Source organism: Ambystoma mexicanum, chromosome 1p (genome assembly GCF_040938575.1).
Source record: "Ambystoma mexicanum isolate Mex_15411 chromosome 1p, UKY_AmexF1_1, whole genome shotgun sequence".
NCBI lineage: Eukaryota > Metazoa > Chordata > Amphibia > Caudata > Ambystomatidae > Ambystoma > Ambystoma mexicanum.
Window position 1 is genome coordinate 121,814,080 of NC_090921.1, and position 19,918 is coordinate 121,833,997.

Consider the following 19,918-nt stretch of genomic DNA (forward strand, 5'->3'; position numbering starts at 1 on the left):
AGCCTTACAGCCCTAGAAATAATAGAAGTGCCTGTCCCCTTAGCCATACGGTCCTTGAAATCATAGAAGGACCCGTCCCCTTTGCCATACATCCACAGATGTAATAGAAGTGCCTGTCCCCTTAGCCATATGGCCCTTGAAATAATAGAAGTGCCCCTCCCCTTAGCCATACAGCCCTTGAAGTAATACAAGTGCCTGTCCCCTTAGCCATACAACCCTTGAAGTAATAGAAATGCCTGTTCCCTTCGTCATACAGTCCTTGAAATCATACAAGTGCCTGTCCCCTTAGCCATAGGGTGCTTGAAGTCATAGAAGTGCCTGTCCCCTTAGCCATATGGCCCTAGAATTAATAGAACTGCCTGTCCCCTTGGACATACGTCCCCTAGAAGTAATATAAGTGCCTGTCCCTTTAGCCATACAGCCTTTGAAGTAATAGAAGTGCCTGTCCCCTTCACCATATGGTGCTAAAGTAATATAAGTGCCTGTTCCCTTAGCCATACGGCCCTTGAAGTCATACAAGTGCTTGTCCCATTAGCCATACGCCCCTAGAAGTCATAGAAGTGTCTGTCCCCTTTGCCACACAGACCTAGAAGTAATAGAACTGCCTGTCCCCTTGGCCATACGGTCTCAGAAGTAATAGAAGTGCCAGTCACCTTCGCCATACAGCCCTGGAAGTAAAAGAAGTGCCTGTCCCCTTAGCCATACAGACCTAGAAGTCATAGAAGTGCCTGTCCCCTCAGCCACACGGCACTAGCAGTAATAGAAGTGCCTGTCCCCTTAGCCATACGGACGTTGAAGTCATAGAAGTGCCTGTCCCCTTAGCCATACGACCCTTGAAGTAATAGTATTGCCTGTCCCCCTTTGGCCATATGGCCCTTGAAGTAATAGAAGTGTCTGTCCCCATGGTCATACAGCCCCAGAAATTATAGAAGTGTCTGTCCCCTTAGCCATATGGCCCTAGAAGTAATAGAAGTGTCTTTTCACTTGGCCATACGGCCCTTGAAGTAATAGAAGTGCCTGTCCCCTTAGCCATACGGCCCTAGAAGTCATACAAGTGCCTGGCCCCTTAGCCATACGGCCCTAGAAGTAATAGAACTGCATGTCCCCTTGGCCATACGGTCTCAGAAGTAATAGAAGTGCCAGTCACCCTAGCCATATGGCCCTAGAAGTCATAGAAGTGCATGTCCCCTTACCCACATGGCCCTATAAGTCATAGAACTGCCTATCCCCTTAGCCATACATCCCCTGAAGTAATAGCACTGCCTGTCCCCTTAGTCATGCAGTCCAAGAAGTAATAGAAGTGCCTGTCCCCTTAGCCATGTGGCCCTAGAAATCATAGAAACGCCTGTCCCCTTATCCTTGAAATAATAGAAGTGCCTGTCCACTTAGCCATACAGCTCTTGAAGTAATAGAAGTGCCTGTCCCCTTATCCTTACAGCCCTAGAAATAATAGAAGTGCATGTCCCCTTAGCTATACGGCCCTTGAAGTCATAGAAGGACCCGTCCCCTTTGGCATTCGTCCCTAGATGTAATAGAAGTGCCTGTCCCCTTAGCCATACGGCCCTGGAAGTAATAGAAGTGCCCGTCCCCTTAGCCATACAACCCTTGAAGTAATAGAAGTGCCTGTCCCCTTAGCCATAAAACCCTTGAAGTAATAGAAGTGCCTGTCCCCTTAGCCATCCAGCCCTTGAAGTCCCACAAGTGCCTGTCCCCTTAGCCATAGAGCCCTTGAAGTCTTAGAAGTGCCTGTCCCCTTAGCCATACGGTCATAGAATTAATAGAACTGCCTGTCCCCTTGGACATACACCCCTAGAAGAAATAGAAGTGCCTGTTCCCTTAGCCATACGGCCCTTGAAGTAATAGAAGTGCCTGTCCCCTTCACCAAACGGTCCTAGAAGTAATAGAACTGCCTGTCCCCTTTGCCATACGGACCTAGAAGTAATAGAACTGCCTGTCCCCTTGGCCATACGTTCTCAGAAGTAATAGAAGTGCCTGCCCCTTAGCCATTTGGCCCTAGAAATCATAGAAACAGCTCTCCCCTTAGCCATGCGGCCCATGAAATAATAGAAGTGCCTGTCCATGTAGCCATAAGGTTCTTGAAGTAATAGTAGTGCCTGTCCCCTTAGCCATACGGCCCTAGAAATAATAGAAGTGCCTGTCCCCTTAGCAATACGTCCCTTGAAGTCATAGAAGTGCCTGTCCCCTTAGCCATATGTCCCTAGATGTAATAGAAGTGCCTGTCCCCTTAGCCATACGGCCCTTGAAGTAATAGAATTGCCTGTCCACCTTTGGCCAACACACAAACAGGATCCAATCAAGCCCTCTTTGGCCGAAACACACCTGTGTCGATCCCCCGTGACACAACTGTACTATCCCCTTCTTGCGTATGTTTTTGTAAAAACTGTTTTGTACACCTTGTGTAAACCATGCCTGAGACCACGTTCTGTCCCAGGCCCACCCTCTTCAAATTGTTGGTCCTTCCTACCTCATTTTTGAATGTGCCTCTATGTGAAGTTTTGACCTCAATATCTCTGAGGTTGACACTTACCTGTGTTATCACTGAATACAATCACCCTTGTCTGTTGTGCTCTAAGCTTTTGTGCTTATCGAAAGTACTGTAAAATAACTATTGAGTCACTAAAAATGTTCCATGGTGTTGTGAAATAAATATCAACATTCAGTACGACAAACCGCTTGTAGGATCTTTCATCCTGATTATTTTTGATGTATATACATGTACCAACCTGGGTAAATCAGGACTCCGCCAGGTGCCCTCATTTTCTACTTCCCTTAGCCATACAGCCCTTGTAGTGATAGAGGTTTCTGCCCCCTTACCCATACTGCCCTGGAAGTAATAAAAATCCCTGTCCCCTTAGCCATACGGCCCTAGAAGTAATATAAGTGCCTGCCCTCTTAGCCATACAGCCCTAGAAGTAATAGAAGTGCCTTTCTCCTTAGCCTTAAAGCCTTTGAAGTAATAGAAGTGCTTGTCCCCTTAGCCATAAGGCCCTTGAAGTAATAGAAGTGCCAGTCCCCTTAGCTATACGGCTCTTGAAGTAAAATAAGTGCCTGTCCCCTTAGCCATATGGCCCTAGAAGTAATAGAAGTGCATGTCCTCTTAGCCATAGAGGCCTAGAAATAATAGAAGTACCTTTTTCCTTTGCCATACTTAGCCATATGGCCCTTCAAGTAATAGAAGTGCCTATCCCCTTAGCCATACGGACGTAGAAGTCATAGAAGTGCCTATCCCCTTAGCCATACGACCCTTGAAGTAATAGAATTGCCTGTCCCCCTTTGGCCATATGGCCCTTGAAGTAATAGAAGTGTCTGTCCCCATGGCCATACAGCATAAGAAATTATAGAAGTGTCTGTCCCCTTAGCCATCTGGCCCTAGAAGTAATAGAAGTGTCTTTTCACTTGGCCATACGGCCCTAGAAGTAATAGAAGTGCCTGTCCCCTTAGCCTTATAGCCCTAGAAGTCATACAAGTGCCTGGCCCCTTAGCCATATGCCATAGAAGTAATAGAAGTGCATGTCCCCTTAGCCATATTGTCCTAGAAGTAACAGAAGTGCCTGTTCTCTTAGCCATACAGCCCAAGAAGTCATACAAGTGCTTGTCCCCTTAGCCATACGGCCCTAGAAGTAATAGAACTGCCTGTCCCCTTGGCCATACGGTCTCAGAAGTAATAGGAGTGCCAGTCACCCTAGCCATATGGCCCTAGAAGTCATAGAAGTGCATGTCCCCTTAGCCATATGGCCCTATATGTCATAGAACTGCCTATCCCCTTAGCCATATGTCCCCTGACGTAATAGTGCTGCCTGTCCCCTTAGTCATACAGTCCAAGAAGTAATAGAAGTGCCTGTCCCCTTAGCCATGTGGCCCTAGAAATCATAGAAACGCCTGTCCCCTTATCCTTGAAATAATAGAAGTGCCTGTCCACTTAGCCATACAGCTCTTGAAGTAATAGAAGTGCCTGTCCCCTTATCCTTACAGCCCTAGAAATAATAGAAGTGCATGTCCCCTTAACTAAACGGCCCTTGAAGTCATAGAAGGACCCGTCCCCTTTGGCATTCGTCCCTAGATGTAATAGAAGTGCCTGTCCCCTTAGCCATACGGCCCTGGAAGTAATAGAAGTGCCTGTCCCCTTAGACATAAAACCCTTGAAGTAATAGAAGTGCCTGTCCCCTTAGCCATCCAGCCCTTGAAGTCCCACAAGTGCCTGTCCCCTTAGCCATAGAGCCCTTGAAGTCTTAGAAGTGCCTGTCCCCTTAGCCATACGGCCCTAGAATTAATAGAACTGCCTGTCCCCTTGGACATACAGCCCTAGAAGAAATAGACGTGCCTGTTCCCTTAGCCATACGGCCCTTGAAGTAATAGAAGTGCATGTCCCCTTCACCATACGGTCCTAGAAGTAATAGAACTGCCTGTCCCCTTTGCCATACGGACCTAGAAGTAATAGAACTGCCTGTCCCCTTGGCCATATTGTCTCAGAAGTAATAGAAGTGCCAGTCCGCTTGGCCATACGTTCTCAGAAGTAATAGAAGTGCCTGTCCCCTTAGCCATGTGGCCCTAGAAATCATAGAAACACCTGTCCCCTTAGCCATGCGGCCCATGAAATAATAGAAGTGCCTGTCCATGTAGCCATAAGGTTCTTGAAGTAATAGTAGTGCCTGTCCCCTTAGCCATACGGCCCTAGAAATAATAGAAGTGCCTGTCCCCTTAGCAATACGTCCCTTGAAGTCATAGAAGTGCCTGTCCCCTTAGCAATATGTCCCTAGATGTAATAGAAGTGCCTGTCCCCTTAGCCATACGGCCCTTTGGCCAACACACAGACAGGATCCAATCAAGCCCTCTTTGGCCGAAACACGCCTGTGTCGATCCCCCGTGACACCCTTCTTGCGTATGTTTTTGTAAAAACTGTTTTGTACACCTTGTGTAAACCATGCCTGAGACCACATTCTGTCCCAGGCGCACCCTCTTCAAATTGTTGGTCCTTCCTACCTCATTTTTGAATGTGCCTCTATGTGAAGTTTTGACCTCAATATCTCTGAGGTTGACACTTACCTGTGTTATCACTGAATACAATCACCCTTGTTTGTTGTGCTCTAAGCTTTTGTGCTTATCGAACGTACTGTAAAATAACTATTGAGTCACTAAAAATGTTCCATGGTGTTGTGAAATAAATATCAATATCAGAACGACAAACCGCTTGTAGGATCTTTCATCCTGATTATTTTTGATGTGTATACATGTACCAACCTGGGTAAATCAGGACTCCGCCAGGTGCCCTCATTTTCTACTTCCCTTAGCCATACATCCCTTGTAGTAATAGAGGTTTCTGCCCCCTTACCCATACGACCCTGGAAGTAATAAAAAGCCCTGTCCCCTTGGCCAGACGGCCCTAGAAGTAATATAAGTGCCTGCCCTCTTAGCCATACAGCCCTAGAAGTAAAAGAAGTGCCTTTCTCCTTAGCTTTAAAGCCTTTGAAGTAATAGAAGTGCTTGTCCCCTTAGCCATACGGCCCTTGAAGTAATAGAAGTGCCAGTCCCCTTAGCTATACGGCTCTTGAAGTAAAAGAAGTGCCTGTCCCCTTAGCCATATGGCCCTAGAAGTAATAGAAGTGCATGTCCCCTTAGCCATAGAGGCCTAGAAATAATAGAAGTTCCTTTTTCCTTTGCCATACTTAGCCATACGGCCCTTCAAGTAATAGAAGTGCCTGTCCCCTTAGCTATATGGCTCTTGAAGTAAAAGAAGTGCCTGTCCCCTTAGCCATATGAACCTAGAAGTAATAGAAGTGCATGTCCCCTTAGTCATAGGGGCCTAGAAATAATAGAAGTACCTTTTTCCTTTGCCATACTTAGCCATACAGCCCTTCAAGTAATAGGAGTGCATGTCCCCTTAGCCATACAGCCCTTGAAGTAAACGAGGTTCCTGTCCCCTTAGCCATATGGCCCTTGTAGTAATAGAAGTGCCTGTCTCCTTAGCCATACGGCACTTGAAGTAATACAATTATCTGTCCTCTTAGCCATACGGCCCTAGAAGTTATAGAAGTGCCTGTTGCCTTAGCCATATGGCCCTAGAAGTCATAGAAGTGCCTGTTGGCTTAGCCATATGGCCCTTGAAGTAATAGAACTGCCTGTCTCTTAGCCATACGGCCCTCGAAGTCATTAAAGTGCCTGTCCCTTTAACCATACAGCCATAGAAGTAATAGAAGTGCCTGTCCCCTTAGCCATACGGCACTTGAAACCAGTGAAGTGCCTGTCCCCTTAGCTATACGTCCCTTGAAGTAATAGAAGTGCCTGTCCCCTTAGCCTTACGGCCCTTGAAGTAATAGAAGTGCCTGTCCCCTTAGGCTTATAGCCCTAGAAGTAATAGAAGTGCCTGTCCTCTTTGCCATACTGCCCTAGAAGTCATAGAAATGCCTGTCTCCTTAGCCATACAGCCCTAGAAGTCATAGAAGTGCCTGTCCCCTTAGCCATACGACCCTTGAAGTAATAGAATTGCCTGTCCCCTTAGCCATACGGCCCAAGAAGTAATAGAAGTGCCTGTCCCCTTAGCCATAGGGCCCTAGAAATAATAGAAGTGCCTTTCTCCTTAGTCTTACTTTGCCATACGGCCCTTCAAGTAATAGAAGTGCCTATCCCCTTAGCCATACGGCCCTTGAAGTAAAAGAGGTTGTTTCTGTTCCCTTAGCCATATGGCCCTTGTAGTAATAGAAGTGCCTGTCTCATTAGCCATATGGCCCTAGAAGTAATAGAAGTGCATGTCCCCTTAGCCATAGGGGCCTAGAAATAATAGAAGTACCTTTTTCCTTTGCCATACTTAGCCATACGGCCCTTCAAGTAATAGAAGTGCATGTCCTCTTAGCCATGCAGCCCTTGAAGTAAATGAGGTTCCTGTCCCCTTAGCCATACGGCCATTGAAGTAATACAATTATCTGTCCCCTTAGTCATACGGCCCTTGAAGTAATAGAATTGCCTGTCCCACTTTGGCCAACACACAGACAGGATCCAATCAAGCCCTCTTTGGCCGAAACACGCCTGTGTCGATCCCCCGTGACACAAATGTACTATCCCCTTCTTGCGTATGTTTTTGTAAAAACTGTTTTGTACACCTTGTGTAAACCATGCCTGAGACCACATTCTGTCCCAGGCGCACCCTCTTCAAATTGTTGGTCCTTCCTACCTCTATTTTGAATGTGCCTCTATGTGAAGTTTTGACCTCAATATCTCTGAGGTTGACACTTACCTGTGTTATCACTGAATACAATCACCCTTGTTTGTTGTGCTCTAAGCTTTTGTGCTTATCGAAAGTACTGTAAAATAACTATTGAGTCACTAAAAATGTTCCATGGTGTTGTGAAATAAATATCAACATTCAGAACGACAAACCGCTTGTAGGATCTTTCATCCTGATTATTTTTGATGTGTATACATGTACCAACCTTGGTAAATCAGGACTCCGCCAGGTGCCCTCATTTTCTACTTCCCTTAGCCATACAGCCCTTGTAGTAATAGAGGTTTCTGCCCCCTTACCCATACGGCCCTGGAAGTAATAAAAAACCCTGTCCCCTTGGCCAGACGGCCCTAGAAGTAATATAAGTGCCTGCTCTCTTAGCCATACAGCCCTAGAAGTAATAGAAGTGCCTTTCTCCTTAGCCTTAAAACCTTTGAAGTAATAGAAGTGCTTGTCCCCTTAGCCATACGGCCCTTGAAGTAATAGAAGTGCCAGTCCCCTTAGCTATACGGCTCTTGAAGTAAAAGAAGTGCCTGTCCCCTTAGCCATATGGCCCTAGAAGTAATAGAAGTGCATGTCCCCTTAGCCATAGAGGCCTAGAAATAATAGAAGTTCCTTTTTCCTTTGCCATACTTAGCCATACGGCCCTTCAAATAATAGAAGTGCCTGTCCCCTTAGCTATACGGCTCTTGAAGTAAAAGAAGTGCCTGTCCCCTTAGCCATATGGCCCTAGAAGTAATAGAAGTGCATGTCCCCTTAGTCATAGGGGCCTAGAAATAATAGAAGTACCTTTTTCCTTTGCCATACTTAGCCATACGGCCCTTCAAGTAATAGGAGTGCATGTCCCCTTAGCCATACAGCCCTTGAAGTAAACGAGGTTCCTGTCCCCTTAGCCATATGGCCCTTGTAGTAATAGAAGTGCCTGTCTCCTTAGCCATACGGCACTTGAAGTAATACAATTATCTGTCCTCTTAGCCATACGGCCCTAGAAGTTATAGAAGTGCCTGTTGCCTTAGCCATATGGCCCTAGAAGACATAGAAGTGCCTGTTGGCTTAGCCATATGGCCCTTGAAGTAATAGAACTGCCTGTCTCTTAGCCATACGGCCCTCGAAGTCATTGAAGTGCCTGTCCCTTTAACCATACAGCCATAGAAGTAATAGAAGTGCCTGTCCCCTTAGCCATACGGCACTTGAAACCAGTGAAGTGCCTGTCCCCTTAGCTATACGTCCCTTGAAGTAATAGAAGTGCCTGTCCCCTTAGCCTTACGGCCCTTGAAGTAATAGAAGTGCCTGTCCCCTTAGGCTTATAGCCCTAGAAGTAATAGAAGTGCCTGTCCTCTTTGCCATACTGCCCTAGAAGTCATAGAAATGCCTGTCTCCTTAGCCATACAGCCCTAGATGTCATATAAGTGCCTGTCCCCTTAGCCATACGACCCTTGAAGTAATAGAATTGCCTGTCCCCTTAGCCATACGGCCCAAGAAGTAATAGAAGTGCCTGTCCCCTTAGCCACAGGGCCATAGAAATAATAGAAGTGCCTTTCTCCTTAGTCATACTTTGCCATACGGCCCTTCAAGTAATAGAAGTGCCTATCCCCTTAGCCATACGGCCCTTGAAGTAAAAGAGGTTGTTCCTGTTCCCTTAGCCATATGGCCCTTGTAGTAATAGAAGTGCCTGTCTCATTAGCCATACGGCTCTTGAAGTAATACAAGTATCTGTCCCCTTAGCCATATGGCTCTTGAAGTAAAAGAAGTGCCTGTTCCCTTAGCCATATGGCCCTAGAAGTAATAGAAGTGCATGTCCCCTTAGCCATAGGGGCCTAGAAATAATAGAAGTACCTTTTTCCTTTGCCATACTTAGCCATACGGCCCTTCAAGTAATAGAAGTGCATGTCCTCTTAGCCATGCAGCCCTTGAAGTAGACGAGGTTCCTGTCCCCTTAGCCATATGGCCCTTGTAGTAATAGAAGTGCCTGTCTCCTTAGCATACGGCCATTGAAGTAATACAATTATCTGTCCCCTTAGTCATACGGCCCTACAAGTAATAGAAGTGCCTGTCGCCTTAGCCATATGGCCCTAGACGTCATAGAAGTGCCTGTTGCCTTAGCCATATGGCCCTTGAAGTAATAGAAGTGCCTGTCCCCTTAGCCATACGGCACTTGAAGTCATTGAAGTGCCTGTCCCCTTAGCTATACGTCCCTTGAAGTAATAGAAGTGCCTGTCCCCTTAGCCTTACGGCCCTTGAAGTAATAGAAGTGCCTGTCCACTTTGCCATACTGCCCTAGAAGTCATAGAAATGCCTGTCCCCTTAGCCATACAGCCCTGCAGCCCTACAAGTCATAGAAGTGCCTGTCCCCTTAGCCATACGACCCTTGAAGTAATAGAAGTACCAGTCACCTTAGCCATACGGCCCTAGAAGTCATAGAAGTGCCTGTCCCCTTGGCCATACGGTCTCAGAAGTAATAGAAGTGCCTGTCCCCTTAGCCATACGTCCCTTGTCATCAACACGAGGTCTTTGCCATTCAAAGATGGCCGCCGCCGCTTCTCCCCATTGTCTTCTCTGAACCACAACTCCAGAAGCCTGCCTGCCTATCTGCCTGTCTGCAATTGGTGGCCTGCAGCTTCTTAGCCTATCAGGGTGCACCGGCAGGCGAGAGCCGGCCCCCGACGAAGGCGACCGAAAAAGGCGGAATCCTGACTGAGCCTGATCATCCCTTGGCTCACAGAGGTTGGAGCAGGAGCTCCCTCTCACCCCAGCTGCTTGAGCAGCCCCATGCAGCCATAGCCCGTGGCTAGGCTAAGGTAAGCCTGGAGGCTACACCTTTGTCTTTTAGACATCTGCCCAACATCATCCCTGAAATCGCTCATCTCACCCCCCAGTCAAAACACTGTCTTAGTGCTGCCTTCCAACCCACTGCAGACACCCGCGCCTGCAGGAAAATCGGAAAACGAAGCTGATCTAAATGCGAATTGGCATCAACACGAGGTCTTTGCCATTCAAAGATGGCCGCCACCGCTTCTCCCCATTGTCTTCTCTGATCCACAACACCAGAAGCCTGCCTGCCTGTCTGCGATTGGTGGCCTGCAGCTTCTTAGCCTATCAGGGTGCACCGGCAGGAGAAAGCCGGCCCCCGACGAAGGCGACCGAAAAAGGCGGAATCCTTACTGAGCCTGACTGACCTTGGCCGCGCTCGTGTGCTCGCTTGCCCAGATACTGCATTGTTTAAGGTGAGAGCCCTATCTGCCCATTATTTTCACATCCTCTCCCTCGCCCTTCCTCACTCGAATCGCTCGAGCGCATCTACTAACATTTGTTCCTGGCAATCCCGAACTTTGGTTACTCCCGCCGCTCACCCTGCCCATTGAGTGCACTGACTTTGTAATGTTCGAAATTCGTTCCATTGTATGCATAAATTGCTGACTTTCCGCAAGCTCCATACGCTCAATTAGAGCCAATGCCTCTCTGTGCCCCATTTCATTGCATGTGAACTGTCGGAGACCATATTGCATATTGCCCTGCTCATTTTACTGCAGCATTGTACATTCGACCTACAGCCAGTGCCCGTTTCTGCCACTTTTGCCCAACTGCCACATTGATCCACTGCTAACACTGTACCTCAATTCTGTAGTTATTACTGTACTTTAAACTACAATTATCACCCTCTGCACCAGACCGCACTGCCCCAGAGTTATTGGCGTCTTGACTCCCCTGCATAGACCCTGTTTGCATTAAATTACTATCATGAGTTAAGCGTATACACGCATCGCCCCTCTTTAGCCTTGAACTACTACTGCTTCTAGCTCAATGCTGTTTCATGTGCATTAATGGTGCTTAGCTTTCATTGTGCCCTACCTAGGATTGTTGTGTATAGCCCAATGTTGTCTCTTGTACGATAATGGTATTTAGCCTAAACTGCGCCCCCCCTAGGATAATTGACTCTAGCCCGCTGGTACTTCACTATTGACTACTCTATCAAGCATAACTTGTGTAGACAAAGTGAGGCTAGCCTGGCCTCACCCCATTCCCTCATCCTCAGCTATGATAAATTGGATACTATTCTGCCTTGTCCATGCAGACACCCCGTGCACTGGTAACAACTTCCTCGCCTTCAGTAATGGGCTCACTAAACTAGCCTGCCCAAGACACCACCCCATCCCCTCTCCTACCCCCTTCCTCCCTACCACATCTCCCTTCCCATCCGCCTCCATTCTCACTCTCAGCCCCAAGGAACCTTGCACTACCAATAAGGAACACCATTCAGCCCCGACCATCGTTAATGATCTATGCGCACTCCCCAATCTCTCAAGCAATGGTAAATCACACCCTATCCTAGGATATGAGAGAACAACCCGATTAAGAGCCTGCACCAAGCTATCACACCACAACCTCACTAGCAGGACCCAGCCACCCAGATCACCTAAACCCACGGCCCCCATAACAAACAACAAACCAACCCTGCCTATAGTAACTAAAACTACAAGAAAACACACAGAGCTCAGCACCCCACCTACTAAAAGTGCACCCACAAAAGATCCCAACCCCCCCATTAGCCTAAAAAACGCACTCATCAACGTCTGTTCCCTAGGAGCCCATGCCATCGAAATTCATGACCTCATCATCGAACTTGACCTAGACCTGTTAGTAATCACAGAAACCTGGTTACATCAAGCTTCAGGTCCCTTGCTAGCTTTGGCCATCCCTCCCGACTACACCATTCTCAGATCCGACAGACCCACCACTCCAGGAGGCGGTGTCGCCATTATAACAAAAAGTACCATCAAATTAAGATCAAGCTCCATTGAAATAATCGCAGGATACGGACTACTGTTCGCCAAACTCACCTTGAATGAAAACACCACATTAACATAGTGGTCATTTATAGATCCCCTAGCATAAACAGCCACCCAGAAATAGACATCCCACTAATCCTGGCACCCTTCCTTAAACCCAAAACGAAATGTATCATCATTGGCGACTTGAATCTCGGTTTTAACGATATCCAAGACACCAAAGCAACCTCCCTTCTCCTGGCACTGAATGACATGAACTTCTGCCAACACGTCAATGCCCCCACCCACACCAAGGGCAGAACCCTTGACTGGATCCTCACCCTCAATACCAATATCACTATAGGCCCGATCACCCCACTTAGTTGGACAGACCACTATTGCATAGAATTCACTATCCTAGTGACGACCCATGCACACCTAAGAACAAAACCATGGACACCATTGAAAGTAGAAACCCTAAAAAGCTCACAGCGGAGAACCTTGACCCTACCCTGAACAAAATGTTAGATACCCACTCAATCCTCAGCAACGATCCTACCACCATCGCTGAGTACTACCACAAATGCCTCACCTTAGCGATTGACACCATAGCACCAGTCACCACCAAACTAAGACGTATCAACAAAAAACCTGACTTCTGGTTCAATGAGAAACCTATCGCTCTTAGAAGGAAAGAACGCGGTCTCGAGCACTCCCTCAAAAAACACCCCTCCCCTGACTCAGCCAAAGCATTTAAAGATGCCAATACCCTCTACAAAACAGCCATCATCACACATAAAGCAAACGTCTACAATGCTTGCATTATCAATGCAGCATCAGACTCCAAAGAGCTCTTTTCCATTCTTAGAGAACTTGAAAATCCACTCCCGACCGACACACCCACCAATGCAAGCAAAGAATGGTGTACCACCATACAAGATGCTCTTGCCTCCAAAATCACTATGTTGCAAAATAAAATCAACTCCAAAAGACTACTCCTAGCAATCAAAAACCCCGCACCCCTAATCCCTGTACCCTTTCCAGTGACAACACTAACCCTCCTTCCAATTCACACCTGTCACCCAAGACTGTGTATTTGACACAATCTCCAAACTAAAAGCATCCAACTGCAAAGGAGACACGATCCCAGCCAAGCTAGTCAAAGCCTGTGCCTCTACCCTGACCCCCATCATCACCAAATTTGTCAATGCTTCATTTAACTCCAGTACAGTCTCGACCTGCATCAAAGAAGTCTGGGTTACTCCACTTCTAAAAAAACCTAATTTAGACCCCACTAACCCGACCAATTATCGCCCCATAACCACGGTTCCATTCTTACTTAAAATCATTGACAAACTAGCCTACAACCAAATTCAAACCCACCTTGAATCTAACCAGCTCCTCGGCACCAGACAATCACGTTTCAGGCCTAACCACAGCACGGAAACAGCTCTTTTGGACCTCAAAATCCAGATGGATACCATCAGAGATTCTGGGAAACTCTGCATTCTCCTCCTGTTGGATCTCTCAGCTGCGTTCGACCTGGTGGACCATGACAAGCTCTGCAACTCACTTACCTGTGAGTTTAACTTCTCTAGTGAAGCCACTGCTTGGGTTAAATCCTTCTTAACTGACCGCACTTCCAGAGTGTCCATAGGCAAAGAAGCAGCCAACCCCATACCGGTCCCCATAGGAGTGCCCCAAGGCTCTTGCCTCTCGCCCACGTTGTATAACGCATATACCAAACTCCTGTTCTCAGCACTTGACGATATGGTGTCATTTACACAAATTCTGCGGATGACACCCAGATCCTTATATCTCTTACAGGTAACTATGACCAGGACACTGTAACAATCAATAAAATCTACGTCATCATACAAAACTGGATGGCACTAAACAGTCTATGTCTTAACGATGAGAAGACAGAAGTTCTCATCGTAGGATCTCCAGCCAAAATAGCAACCCTTCACCCAAAATATTCAACCATCAATATCGACGGCACCAATATTCCAGTGTTGAAGCAAGTCAAGACATTGGGAGTGTACATTGACGCCAGCCTGACTATGACTAAACAGATCAACGCGCTTGCCTCGTCCACCGCGTACACCTCCAAATTAATTGCGCTCAGCCGAAAATTTCTGACCCCAGCAAACTGCCTTACTCTAGCCAGAGCATTGGTCCTATCGAAATTGGACTATTGTAATGTATTATTATTAGGCAACTCCAATACTAACCTAGCCAAAATGCAACTCTTGCAAAATAAAGTTCTGAGGGCAGCCCTAGGCATAAAAAAATCAGACCATATCTCCAAGACTAGGAAAGACGCCCATTGGCTCCCCATCAAAGCCAGAATTATCTTCAAACATTATTCATCACATACAAATGCCTTACTAAAAAAGGACCTATCTATCTCAACAATACTCTACACCCCAAAGTTGACAAGAGATCACTTAGATCCAATGACAAACTCCTCTTGGACGCCCCTCGATTCAAAACCACCAGAGCTGGGGGTAGCAGCTTCACCACTCTAGCCCCCAAACACTGGAACACCCTACCTATTAACATTAAAAAAGAATCCTCCTTCATGGTCTATAAGAAACTGTTAAAAACTTGGTTATTCAACCAATATTAGCACCTAAAGAGAGGATCCCAGTCCATTGTATATTGCTGTGATTATTTGTAAACTGTATCATGTGATCTATGTAACCAATATAATGTGGAATTTTACTAATCGCTAAGCTGTCTTACAACCACGCCATGACACCCGAGGGTCTGGGCTTGTACCAAATAAATAAAATAAAATAGATAAAATAAATAGAAGTGCCTGTCCCCTTAGCCATACATCCCTAGATGTAATAGAAGTGCCTGTTCCCTTAGCCATACAGCCCTTGAAGTCATACAAGTGCCTGTCCCCTTCGCCATATGGTCCTAGAAGTAATAGAAGTGTCTGTTGCCTTAGCCATACAGCCCTAGAAGTCATAGAAGAGCATGTCCCCTCAGCCATATGGCCCTGGAAGTAATAGCAGTGCCTGTCCCCTTAGCCATACGGACCTAGAAGTCATAGAAGTGCCTGTCCCCTTAGCCATATGCCCCTTGAAGTAACAGAATTGCCTGTCCCCCCCTTGGCCATATGGCCCTTGAAGTAATAGAAGTGTCTGTCCCCTTGGCCATACAGCCCCAGAAATGATAGAAGTGTCTGTCCCCTTAGCCATACGACCCTAGAAGTAATAGAAGTGTCTGTCCCCTTGGCCATACGTACCTAGAACTAATATAAGTGCCTGTCCCCTTAGCCATATGGCCCTAGAAGTCATACAAGTGCCTTTCCCCTTTGCCATATGGCCCTTGAAGTCCTAGAAGTGCCTGTCCCCTGAGCGAAACAGCCCTAAAAGTAATAGAAGTGACTGGCCCCTTAGCCATATGCCCTAGAACTAATAGAAGTGTCTGTCTCCTTAGCCACACGGTCCTTGAAGTAACAGAAGTGCCTGTTCCTTTAGTCAGACGGCCCTAGAAGTCAAACAAGTGCTTGTCCCCTTAGCCATATGGCCCTTGAAGTCATAGAAGTGCCTGTTCCCTTAGCCATATGGCCCTACAAGTAATAGAACTGACTGTCCCCTTGGCCATACGGTCTCAGAAGTAATAGAAGTGCCAGTCACCTTAGCCATATGGCCCTAGAAGTCATAGAAATGCACGTCCCCTTAGCCATATGGCCCTAGAAGTAATAGAATTCCCTGTCCCCTTAGTCATACAGTCCAAGAAGTAATAGAAGTGCCTGTCCCCTTAGCCATGTGGCCTTAGAAATCATAGAAACGCCTGTCCCCTTATCCTTGAAATAATAGAAGTGCCTATCCACTTAGGCATACAGCTCTTGAAGTAAAAGAAGTGCCTGCCCCGTTAGCCTTACAGCCCTAGAAATAATAGAAGTGCCTGTCCCCTTAGCCATACGGCCCTTGAAATCATAGAAGGACCTGTCCGCTTTGCCATACGTCCCTAGATGTAATAGAAGTGCCTGTCCCCTCAGCCATACGGCCCTTGAAGTAATACAGCTGCCTGTCCCCTTAGCCATACAACCCTTGAAGTAATAGAAGTGCCTGTCCCCTTAACCATACAGTCCTTGAAGTTATACAAGTGCCTGTCTCCTTAGCCATAGGGCGCTTGAAGTCATAGAAGTGCCTGCCCCTTAGCCATATGGCCCTAGAATTAATAGAACTGCCTGTCCCCTTGGACATACGCCCCCTAGAAGTAATAGAAGTGCCTGTCCCTTTAGCCATACAGCCCTTGAAGTAATAGAAGTGCCTGTCCCCTTCACCATATGGTTCTAGAAGTAATAGAAGTGCCTGTCCCCTTAGCCACACGGCCCTTGAAGTCATACAAGTGCTTGTCTGCTTAGCCACAGGGCCCTAGAAGTCATAGAAGTGCCTGTCCCCTTTGCCATACGGACCTAGAAGTAATAGACCGCCTGTCCCCTTTGCCATACGGACCTAGAAGTAATAGAACTGCCTGTCCCCTTGGCCATACGGTCTCAGAAGTAATAGAAGTGCCTGTCACCTTAGCCATACATCCCTAGAAGTAATAGAAGTGCCTGTCCCCTTAGCCATATGGACCTAGAAGTCATACAAGTGCCTTTCCCCTTAGCTATACAGTCCTAGAAGTCATAGTAGTGCCTGTCCCCTTATCTATACGGTCCTAGAAGTCATAGAAGTGCCTGTCCCCTCAACCATACGGCCCTAGAAGTAATAGAAGTGCCTGTTCCCTTAGCCATACGACCCTTGAAGTAATAGAATTGCGTGTCCCCCTTTGGCCATATGGCCCTTGAAGTAATAGAAGTGTCTGTCCCCATGGCCATACAGCCCCAGAAATTATAGAAGTGGCTGTCCCCTTAGCCATATGGCCCTAGAAGTAATAGAAGTGTCTTTCCCCTTGGCCATACAGACCTAGAAGTAATAGAAGTGCCTGTCCCCTTAGCCATATGGCCCTAGAAGTCATACAAGTGCCTGTCCCCTTAGCCATATGGCCCTTCAAGTCCTAGAAGTGCCTGTCCCCTTAGCGATACAGCCCTAAAAGTAATAGAAGTGCTTGGCCCCTTAGCCATATACCCTAGAAGTAATAGAAGTGCCTGTCCCCTTAGCCATACGGCCCTAGAAGTAATAGAACTGCCTGTCCCCTTGGCCATACGGTCTCAGAAGTAATAGAAGTGCGAGTCACCTAAGCCATACGCCCTAGAAGTCATAGAAGTGCACGTCCCCTTAGCCATATGGCCGTAGAAGTCATAGAACTGCCTATCCCTTTAGCCATACGTCCCCTGAAGTAATAGCACTGCCTGTCCCCTTAGTCATACAGTCCAAGAAGTAATAGAAGTGCCTGTCCCCTTAGCCATGTGGCCCTAGAAATCAAGGAAACGCCTGTCACCTTATCCTAGAAGTAATAGAAGGGCCTGTCCCTTTAGCCATACAGCCCTTGAAGTAATAGAAGTGCGTGTCCCCTTCACCATATGGTTCTAGAAGTAATAGAAGTGCCTGTTCCCTTAGCCACACGGCCCTTGAAGTCATACAAGTGCTTGTCTGCTTAGCCATAGGGCCCTATAAGTCATAGAAGTGCCTGTCCCCTTAGCCATATGGACCTAGAAGTCATACAAGTGCCTTTTCCCTTAGCTATACAGTCCTAGAAGTCATAGAAGTGCCCGTCCCCTCAGCCATTCGGCCCTAGAAGTAATAGAAGTGCCTGTCCCCTTAGCCATATGGACCTAGAAGTCATAGAAGTGCCTGTCCTCTTAGCCATACGACCCTTGAAGTAATAGAATTGCATGTCCCCCTTTGGCCATATGGCCCTTGAAGTAATAGAAGTGTCTGTCCCCATGGCCATACAGCCCCATAAATTATAGAAGTGTCTGTCCCCTTAGCCATATGGCCCTAGAAGTAATAGAAGTGTCTTTCCCCTTGGCCATACGGCCCTAGAAGTAATAGAAGTGCCTGTCCCCTTAGCCATATGGCCCTAGACGTCATACAAGTGCCTGTCCCCTTAGCCATATGGCCCTTCAAGTCCTAGAATTGCCTGTCCCCTTAGCGATACAGCCCTAAAGGTAATAGAAGTGCCTTGCCCCTAAGCCATATACCCTAGAAGTAATAGAAGTGCCTGTCCCCTTAGCCATATGGTCCTAGAAGTAACAGAAGTGCCTGTTCCCTTAGCCATGCGGCCCTATAAGTCATACAACTGCTTGTCCCCTTAGCCATATGGCCCTAGAAGTAATAGAACTGCCTGTCCCCTTGGCCATACGGTCTCAGAAGTAATAGAAGTGTGAGTCACCTTAACCATATGGCCCTAGAAGTCATAGAACTGACTATCCCCTTAGCCATACGTCCCCTGAAGTAATTGCACTGCCTATCCACTTAGCCATACAGCTCTTGAAGTAATAGAAGTGCCTGTCCCCTTAGCCTTACAGCCTTAGAAATAATAGAAGTGCCTGTCCCCTTAGCCATACGGCCCTTGAAGTCATAGAAGGATCTGTCCCCTTTGCCATACGTCCCTAGATGTAATAGAAGTGCCTGTCCCCTTAGCCATACGGACCTAGAAGTCATACAAGTGCCTTTCCCCTTAGCTATACGGTCCTAGAAGTCATAGAAGTGCCTGTCCCCTTAGCTATACGGTCCTAGAATTCATAGAAGTGCCTGTCCCCTCAGCCATACGGCCCTAGAAGTAATAGAAGTGCCAGTCCCCTTAGCCATACGACCCTTGAAGTAATAGAAGTGTCTGTCCCCATGGCCATACAGCCCCAGAAATTATAGAAGTGTCTGTCCCCTTAGCCATATGGCCCTAGAAGTAATAGAAGTGTCTTTCCCCTTGGCCATACGGCCCTAGCAGTAATAGAAGTGCCTGTCCCCTTAGCCATGTGGCCCTAGAAATCATAGAAACGCCTGTCTCCTTAGTCATGCGGCCCATGAAATAATAGAAGTGCCTGTCCAAGTAATAGAAGTGCCTGTCCCCTTAGACATACATCCCTTGAAGTCATAGCAGTGCCTGTCCCCTTAACCACACGTCCCTTGAAGTAATAGAAGTGTCTGTCCTCTTGGCCATACGGCCCTAGAAGTAATAGAAGTGCCTGTGCCCTTAACCATATGGCCCTAGAAGTCATACAAGTGCCTGTCCCCTTAGCCATATGCCCTAGAAGTAATAGAAGTGCCTGTCCCCTTAGCCATATGACCCTAGAAGTCATAAAAGTCATTGTCCCCTTAGCCATACGGCCCTTGAAGTCATAGAAGTGCCTGTCCCCTTAGCCATACGGCCCTAAAAGTTATAGAACTGCCTGTCCCCTTGGCCATACGGTCTCAGAAGTAATAGAGGTGCCAGTCACCTTAGCCATACAGCCCTAGAAGTCATAGAAGTGCACGTCCCCTTAGCCATATGGCCCTAGAAGTCATAGAACTGCCTATCCCCTTAGCCATATGTCCCAAAAGTGATAGAAGTGCCGGTCCCCTTAGTCATACAGTCCAAGAAGTAATAGAAGTGCCTGTCCCCTTAGCCATGTGGCCCTAGAAATCATAGAAACGCCTGTCCCCTTAGCCTTGAAATAATAGAAGTGCCTGTCCACTTAGCCATACAACCCTTGAAATAAAAGAAGTGCCTGTCCTCTTTGCCATACAGCCCTTGAAGTCATAAGTGCCTGTCCCCTTAGCCATACAGCCCGAGAAGTTTTAGAAGTGCCTGTCCCCTTAGCCATACGGCCCTTAAAGTCATACAAGTGCCTGTCCCCTTAGCCATATGGCCCTTGAAGTCATAGAAATGCCTATCCCCTTTGCCATACGGCCCTAGGAGTCATAGAAGTGCACGTCCCCTTAGCCATATGGCCCTAGAAGTCATAGAACTGCCTATCCCTTAGCCATATGTCCCCAAAAGTGATAGAACTGCCGATCCCCTTAGTCAT

General features: G+C 47.1%; 1 protein-coding gene across 1 annotated transcript in view; it reads right to left on the reverse strand.

The window, feature by feature from the left end:
* The window catches only part of LOC138566986 (asialoglycoprotein receptor 1-like), a 475,397-nt gene that overhangs the window by 239,178 nt on the left and 216,301 nt on the right, over positions 1 to 19,918 (reverse strand). The gene's annotated exons all lie outside the window — the stretch shown is intronic.